The 8,648-nt window shown below is 44.0% G+C and overlaps 1 long non-coding RNA gene across 1 annotated transcript in view; it reads left to right on the top strand.

The window, feature by feature from the left end:
- The first annotated feature begins 5,758 nt into the window (after positions 1-5,758).
- LOC109319255 overlaps positions 5,759-8,648 on the top strand; it is an 8,374-nt gene continuing 5,484 nt past the window's right edge. Inside the window, exon 1 of the long non-coding RNA XR_002103438.1 lies at positions 5,759-5,870. This is a non-coding gene — a long non-coding RNA (uncharacterized LOC109319255). The remainder of the gene's footprint in view (positions 5,871-8,648) is intronic.

Raw genomic sequence — 8,648 nt, forward strand, 5'->3', positions numbered from 1 at the left:
TCCCTTTGTGTCTGGCTTCACCTTCCTAACCCTGCCCCAGGAGTCAGGGCAATGCAGCACTGGCACAGCCTGCAGTGAAGGAGAAGCCTGTAGCCTGAGCTGTCTGAATGGCATAGTGCAGTGGGGGAACTCAGGACAGGGAGCTAAGGATAAGTCGGGTACCTGGTCACATGGTACCTGTGCATTGCAAAGGCACCCTGCATAGGGGCACAGCAGGGGAGTGCAGGGTGCAGCAGGGAGACACCCCGCACACGATTCAGAGGCACCTGGGCATGTGGTGTGGCCCCTGCTATTGTAATCCCTGCTAACGTGGCCCAAGGTGCATATGACCCCCAGCTACTTAGAAGTTGGACAGCCCTGCTGTAAAATAGTTTGGAAATATTGTTGGGCTAGTGCGGCCTCAAGAACTACCAGGTACCTCCATGGATGGAATGTGGAACAAGGAGTGGAGAAAATGGCATAAAACTATTCATGCTGAATCAGTTTGCAATCTGAGACTCTTTACCAGGACTCTGAGGATTGGTTGAGCCCAGCCCCAAGCTGACTGGATTTTGTACTTATGAGCTATTGGCATAGCTACTTGATTCTGCATCAGAAGCAGACGTCTTTTATATTAACAAAGCTCCATGCAAACATTGGTATTAAGAGTATAACAGCCCTCTCTCCATTAGAGCTCATCTATTTACAACTGTTCAAATATAAATAGGGGTTTTAAATAGATGAGAGTTCAAGGATTGCTATATTCACACTACAGAGGATCCACGTCAATCTCAAAAGTGTCTCTTCTCTACCCCCACCCCCAGCTGAACTTTGATGCTTTGAAATGAAAATGCTACTGGTAACAAGAAGCTTGCAGGTCAAGGCTAAGTTCAAATAGCCCTGAAAACTGTAAATAATGCAGAGGAAACCTAAACAAGAAAGATACGGCTTGAAAATCACTTATATTATTATATACTTAATAAAACTAAGGTTTTAAATGCAAGGCCATCTCCTTTTCCCCCATTTGAAAGGACCGGAACATCTGTATTTAAAGCAGAAGGTATTCTGAGCACCTTAACTGCTCAGCCTTTGATGCTGGATCCAAAGTTACAATGCAAAATTTTATTTTCATACCTATAAATATTAGCTATTTTTATAAGATTAAAAAAGGCTACCTTTAAATGATAGGGGTAGGGTGGGGACTGAGCAAGCAGAAGCAAGCTGATGAGATGCTCAGGAATTTTTCAGAATGAGATCATGTCAACTTGTGTGGCTGAATTAGCTGGACACAGGGCAACACCTGTGTCCAGCCAAGACAGAAGCCAGTTGCTTTTAAGAAATATGTTTTAAGTCATGTGAAGTAGAAGATAAATGCAGTATATTTGTAACATATTCAGCAAGTGGTAAGGAAGCAAGTTCATTTTGCATGACCTGAAGGGAGCTACATTCAAGATTGAAGTCCTGGATAGTATGGTTTTATATTAGAAGTAAAGTCAATTTCAGGGCAACTGTAAGGAATTGACTTTTACTGACATAGGACAAACTTTCCTCAAAAATCTCCATGGCAGGTCCTGGTGCCAACATTCTCTTTTTCTCTGTGGGGCAAATCTAGCCCTCACTTCTGCAGCAGCAATGGGTCCGAGCATTAATGGAGTTGTGGTTCTGCTTGCGTAAAGAACAAGAGGCTGGATGCAGGAATGTAATTCCCTGAATGGCAACACGAGCACAAGATGGGGAAGAGAGCAGGTTTGAAGGTACCCGCACCTGGCTACTCCAGCCCTCGGTATCTTCCAGGGACTCTATATTCTGGGATATTCTATATTTTTTATATTCCTCTTTCCTCACATGTGCATCTGGTTGGTCCCCTGCCTGACTACTCAGGATGGATACTGAACCTAAATAAATGGAAATTCATTGGTGCCTGTGGAGGTTCTTTATAGGAAGAGAGAACAAAGTATGAGACTAAAGACCCACTATGTTCAACTAAGAGAAGTCTTACCTTTATAGGCTTTCCATGGCACTACCAAGGCTTCATTCGTAAGTGACACTGTGAATCTGCAATAAGAAGAGCAAGGCTAATGTGTGTAGCATGTGTGTAATAATAACTAAATATGGAGGTACAAGCTTCTTTTGAAAACAACAGGCGCTAGAAGTGCTTGGAGTGAAGTTCTCTCTCATACAGACAACTAACTAAAAACTCTGTTTATAAAACTACTGGCCAGCAAGTTGGTGGTTTATGAATAACTAAAAAAGGTTGTATTCTTAAAAATAACCTTTAAAATTGCTGGTTCCAATATGTTATATTTTAATACAGGTTATACCAGCATTTATGAAAACATGTAGATGGAAATATAAACTGACAGTGAAAGTACTGTAAAGTATGTAGTCAGTCATAGAGAAATCAGAAGGGAGCATTATAGCAGGCACCAAATTATATCCTAAAACAATGCAGTAAAAAATCAAGTTCAAAACTACAAAAAAAATCTCAAATCAGAAAAATAAAAGTATATTTGATGTGATCTGCTCTGTAGTTTTATGAAGTAAGTTGTTCGTTTTGTACTGCACCTTTCATTTAAAAAGTGACCCCAGCTCTACATAAGCTTTACTTCAACTGCAAGTTACTATGCTTGATGCAAGAAAGACAGGATCAAGTTTTATGGTCCATTGTTTGTTGAAGGTCACACTAGATGATAGTAGTAGTTTCCTGCAAATTAGATGTGACCCCTACTTCAACTGCCAAAAGAATTGGCAAGGATGGTGAGGCTTGAGATTTGATTCTCAGTAGTCTGCATTTAAGTCAAGTCTTGGAATGGTAAGGGATCCTCAAGGCTTTGCATTTAAGTAGGCTTATTAGGATTTAGACTGATAGGCTGCACAAGGTTTGAACATGAGAAAGGGAGAGACTGATTACAGCTGGAAGCAGCTTTCATCTTCTTCTTTCACTGTCACGAGAATGGGCCACCATTAAGGGCTAACTTGTTTACTGAGTTATGATCAAAGATGGAGCCACTTGACCGAAACTTATGTTTCTGTCCATCATTAGTAGCCACTCCCAAGAGGTACCCCCTCTCCAATTGAAGGGATCAAAGCAGATGCACAAGCACTGTGGGAGGTGTAGGGACTCTCCTCCCCCTATAAAGCAGAGCCAGACCACCAATGGGAACTTAACCATATACCTTTTAATACTGGGAACATAACAGGCATAAAAATCAGAGGGTATAGTGGACGCTACAATGCCCCAAGGGGGCAGGATTCAACAAAGGTTAGACACTTACAATCATTGACAAAAAACAGGGTTAACAAAATATAAACACAAAACAGCAGAACAAACAATACAGGTTGTTAAAATATAAAAAGGCACAAAATGCAAAATATCAAATGACAAGGAAATATAGGGCCTTGGTACGTGGAGGGGAAGAAAAGGGGGGGAAACACAATGGTTCCTTTCCACTGCAAGATTTGCTTCTTGTTAGCTCACTCACCCCAAGTCACCCCAGCTGGGACTTGAACCACTGGCAACACTGTTCCAGCCTGCTAGGGGTCTTGACCTTCCCAGAGCCCGGCTTCACATCAAGCTGCCTGGCCTCTGATTGGAGGAGCTGGAAGCGAGCTGGGAACCTCTCAAGTCGCTGCTCAGATCCTTCCTGGAGCAGGGGGAGCCTCTCCTGCTGGCTGCAGCCTCTCCTTAGGGATCCTAGAGCCCGGTGGGGAGCCTCTCCTGCCGGCCACACACCGTGCTGCTGAGGGTCCCACTGCTGCCTGCAGGACCTGCTCATTCAGGCTTTTCCAGGGCACTAGCTCCTACCCCACTGGCTCAGCTCTGTGAAGCTCCTTCCTTGTCCCTTGCTGGTCTCTCTCCAGTCAGCCCACGCCGCCCCTTTTATCCCCCTCCAGGTGACCCAAGGGGCCAATCAGCGGACGGGGGGGAGGGGGGTGAGTCTCTGGGGCCTGATTGGTGAGAAAAGGGAATCCCAAGTCCTCCAATCATCTTTTACCCCTTCAAAACCCCTGGGCCAAATCATTACCAGACTGGTAAGGAAAGGAAATCCCTAGTCCTCCAATCATCTTTCAAAACCCCTGGGCTAGGTTACTGCCAGCTAGCCCGTCACATTTAACAACAACAAAAATGCTTTAGGTAAATAGGAACTGATATCCTTTCAAGGGCCTGACATCACTGCCATGGTAAAAGCTGTGCCCGTTTACTTATTCTTAAAACTCATCTCTAACTCTAGCAGAAATATTTCCAACAGAAGCACTGGCAGTTTTACAGTATTCTTTTCACATACAATATGATTAATATGGAAATATATGGATTTCTAAGGGAAAATACACTATACAATATGCTGTTGTAGTTATTTTTTACTCACCAGGAAGTAAATATCTCTCATCCACAATACAATTAAAACAGCCACCAAGCTTTTTGCTGAATTTATTTCTCCTCACTGGTGCTTGTGTCTTTGTACTCTCTCCGCACATTAAAAATAAACACTCTGTGAAGGAAATTAAATGGAATGAATCACAAAAAATGGAAAAAAAATAAATGCAATTACTCCACTTTACCTTAGGAGAAGACATGTTTAAATTAACACATTCTTCACAAAAGCAAAGTAAATATTACAACTAATGTTCCAAAACTGTCGCAGCATGAGCATGTCATATGCCAGCAATACTAACCTTTACAAAAATAAATCTCAGCAGTTAATCCTGATTTGCACTCTTGCACTGTGTGCTTCTCAAACTTATTAAAGCTTTAGGAAAGACTCATCTTTGTGAAAGAACAGTTTCAGTACAAGCCCCCCATTGACTTTAAATGGCATTGGAGTTGACCTACAGGGTGTATAACCATGCACATTTGGACTGTTAGGTCCGGTTTTCTTTCCCATCTGCACAAGTGGAGGGGGAAGACGGCAGATGGGAATGATAATATGGAAGAAGAGGCATGTCCACCTCCTCCATGTAACTTCAGCCAAATTTGCTACTGCTGCAGCAGCTTCGTGACCTGAGGGAATCATTCCTTCACCCATGTCTATGTTTGGCACTGAGCATGTTTTCATAAAAAAAATTGCTCAGCAGAGACTTTGGTCTTGTGGTCCATTTTAACTCATATAATAGGTAAGGAGTTCTTAATGTTATCATCCAGAACAGGAACTAAGACCCGAGCTTGGGCATCAGGGTAAATATCTGCTTAAAGCGGGGTAAGGAGACAGGAGAAATGTACTTTTGCTATAAAGACCCCTGGTTGCTATAAAGGCTGTCCCTTAGCCCTGTGAGCTTGGAATATGAGCCTGAAGATCCTCCATGTGCTACCCTGTCAGACTTTTTAATGGGCACACTGGAAATAAGAATGTAAAGGGTTTTTTTGGCTTTTTTTTTTTTTTTTTGAGGAGGAGGAAGCAGAGACTGGGAAGAAAGGAAAGGAAATGCTGGCCCTCCCTACGCCCTTCATCACTCTTTCCCCAGTCATCTACAGAGTTGTGCAAATATTTTTAATACATGTAGTAGTCTTCAATCTACTTTTCTTTTGTTTTGTTTTGTTTTTTGTTTCAGCATGCTTTCATCCATGGAAATTAAGTCTGTGCAAAATGACTGTGTTTTGATTTGGATTCGGCCATTTCAGAGGACACTGATTTGTTTCGGTGTTTTGGATCACTGTCCTGTTTGTTTCAGCCAAAACTGTTTCAAAAGGGCTGCAAGCGTCATACAGCTCTACTGCCCAGCTGGGCAGGGTTTGGGGCCAGGGTCTTGGGGCACCAGTGGGAAGCAGGATGGGGTGGTGGGTGGCTCGACCAGGGGAGGGGGAAGAGCCACTGTCCTCCATGCAGGCAAGGAGATCCCTGCGCAGATCGCTGATCCCTGTCATGCCGGGTCGCGGGGCAGGGAAGCAGCATAGAGTGGCAAACAAGCCTGCTGGTCCCTGCTGTGTGACTTGGCTCCACAAGGAGCAAAGATCCACACCAGGGGTCTCCTTGCCACTGCTGCCCACCCCATGCTGCCCTGGTGAAACATTTTGGATGCCTCATTTCATTTCAGAGATGTTTCAGAGCCTTCTGTTTTAATTCAGATTCAGTGTTTCAAGAGCCGAAACGGCCCAAAATACCTTCAAAATGAAACAGCTGCCAAAATTTTGTACAGCCCTAATGTAAATTCATTCCACATAAGGAGCTCTGCCCATATGGAACCAGGTAAGGTTCTTGGCTGATTCAGATATCTTTGAAATATCATTCCTGCAAGTTGGGTCTAGGATAAGACCCATCCTAATGTGGGCTGAGACTGAACCATACATTGCAGAAGGTCTAAATGAAGTCTGAACTCTGTAAAGAAATTCAGCCCTTGAAAGCAGTCTAAATTAAGCCTCATGGACAGATGCATTGAACAGAAGTTACATAAGAGGAAAGGAGGAGCAGCTGATTGCAAAGAAGAGGGATATGGGTAGGGGAGTAGACTTAGGAAAAGTCCCATAATCTGGCCCCATATTGAACAGGATCTAACCTGGATGGACCTGGTGACAGCCAATGGGAACAGGGGAAAAACAGAGTAGAAAACATCTAGGAAACAGGAATGATCAGCTGGATCCAAGAGTAGCTTCATCACAGTTGCAGTAGCCAGCCTAGCAGGAGATTCAGCTGCTGGGAGACAAGCAGGAAGGAGAGGATTCAGAACAAGCTAGCAACTGGGAATGCCTCTAGCACACCATTCTTGTGGTTCTTTCCTAACTAAGCGTCAAATTTTGGGGCAAAGATCGTTCAAGTGCTCCTAATCTCCTGTCCGAAGGGCAGCAACAAACAAGACTCATTCATACCCCCAACTAGAGTTCCTCATAACTCCTGAGCCCCCAGAACAGCGCTTCAAAGAAATTCTCAGCAAGAAGGAACAGGATGTCCGGGTGGGTTAATGGACCAGAGTCCCCATAGGTGGGTAACATGGAGGTGGTAGCAGTTAGATCTGCTACCTCTCTCTGTGAACTTCTCTGAGCTTCAGCCAGTTGAAACCAATGGAAGGCCTTCCCCCAGATTTCTTGGGCTTTAGAACAATGTGGTAGAGTGCAAAAGCTGTACGTTAGCTTCTGCTTCCATGGGATTTTCTCCCTTACTGGGTGTATCTACACATTGTATTAGTGAGGAACCGCAGCACACTGAGCCAGGCCAGAGCAGCCCCAGGCTGGCAGGTTGCCCGGGGGGTCAGCCCTGGACTCCAAGTAGCAGCACTGGGTGGTGGAGGGACTGGCTAGGGCATGAGGGTGCTACAGTGCAGGACTACACTGCTTTAACACCCGCATGCCCCAGCCACCATCTACACACGTGTTTCAGTGTAGTAAATTACTCTGCCATAGAACAGTGTTGTCCCCAACAGTACTAATCTATGGCAGAGTTAATTTATTTACTACCCCCTAATACTGATGTATGTATAGACTGTGATGCTTTACTGTGGAGCTAATTAGTCAACACACATGTAGTAAAATGCACATGTAGATGCAACCTCTCAGTACTTTTTTATTATTATTATTATCATCATTCCTGCTGGCTAAAGTCTTTTTAAGACTTTTCTCTTGGGACCCCCAAGCATTTGGCAATTATTAAAGCTGTTTAGGGCATTTGTATCTTGCCTTAAACAGCTGCATCTAAAATAAGTATTTGTACTTGCCAGATTTTTATAAAAGCTTGCCATCTTCATTTAATCTTTTTTCATAAAGCAATAGCAAACAGCTCTCAACAGACTTGGTCCAAAGCATGGCCGCAATATCTTCCTGCATTCAGACATTCCAATGACAGCCAGCCAGTGAGTCATTCGTCCAGCTGCTAATCCTACCAGCAAAAAAGAGGTCTACCTGGGGGTCAGCCACTCATTCATTCACTCACTTCTTCCAGTTAAGTTCCAGCCTCCAGAACAGCTGGTATCCTTGCAAATCCATGTTTAGAGGCAAGGTACAGTGGGACCTGGTTAATTCCTAACTGCCTTAATTACAAAAGTATTCTTCCACATACATGCATGCATAGTCTTGACATATGCACAAGCATATTTCTTTAAATATCCTGGTATGTAAGGTCCCCAGAAATGTGCACTCCCATCTCCCATCTATAGACAATGCATATAGCCACATAAACTAACACTGCTACCCTGAAAATAACAACACTTGTATTACTGAAGGAAGTGGCTCAGCACTTCCTTAGCTTCTCAAGTCACCTGGTGCTTGTGAAAAAATAGGCCAAGCCATTATATATCCAGATTAGGGTAAAAGGCATAGTAAAAGCTGTGTTAACCGGCATTCTGCTGTTCAGAATACTTTAGTAACCAGAATTTCTGGCCAGCTACGGGGTGGAGGAGGGAAAGTTTGCATGTGGTGGCCACCACTGCCACCCACCACCCTGTGCTGTTGCCACTCCACACGTGGCTACTGCCATCTCCTCCTTTCCCCTCCATTCCTCAGGGGTTGTGAAAAAGGTTGAAAACCCCTGCCTAAGATAGCTGGAATTTTTAGGTACCCCACACCCCCTTTACCCCATTCACACCGGTTAACACAGCTTTTACTGTATTTCCTTTCTGTAGCAGATAATATCAGGCATATTACCCATATTTTCTAGCTCATATGACCACCAGGATCTGGGAGAACATCTGTTCACCAGAGCGCCCCAGGGGATGACGAGGTCGAACAGTCACAAACTCCTGCAAGA

The sequence above is a fragment of the Crocodylus porosus genome, unplaced genomic scaffold (genome assembly GCF_001723895.1).
Source record: "Crocodylus porosus isolate Cpor-Errol unplaced genomic scaffold, CroPor_comp1, whole genome shotgun sequence".
In the NCBI taxonomy this organism is placed as follows: domain Eukaryota; kingdom Metazoa; phylum Chordata; order Crocodylia; family Crocodylidae; genus Crocodylus; species Crocodylus porosus.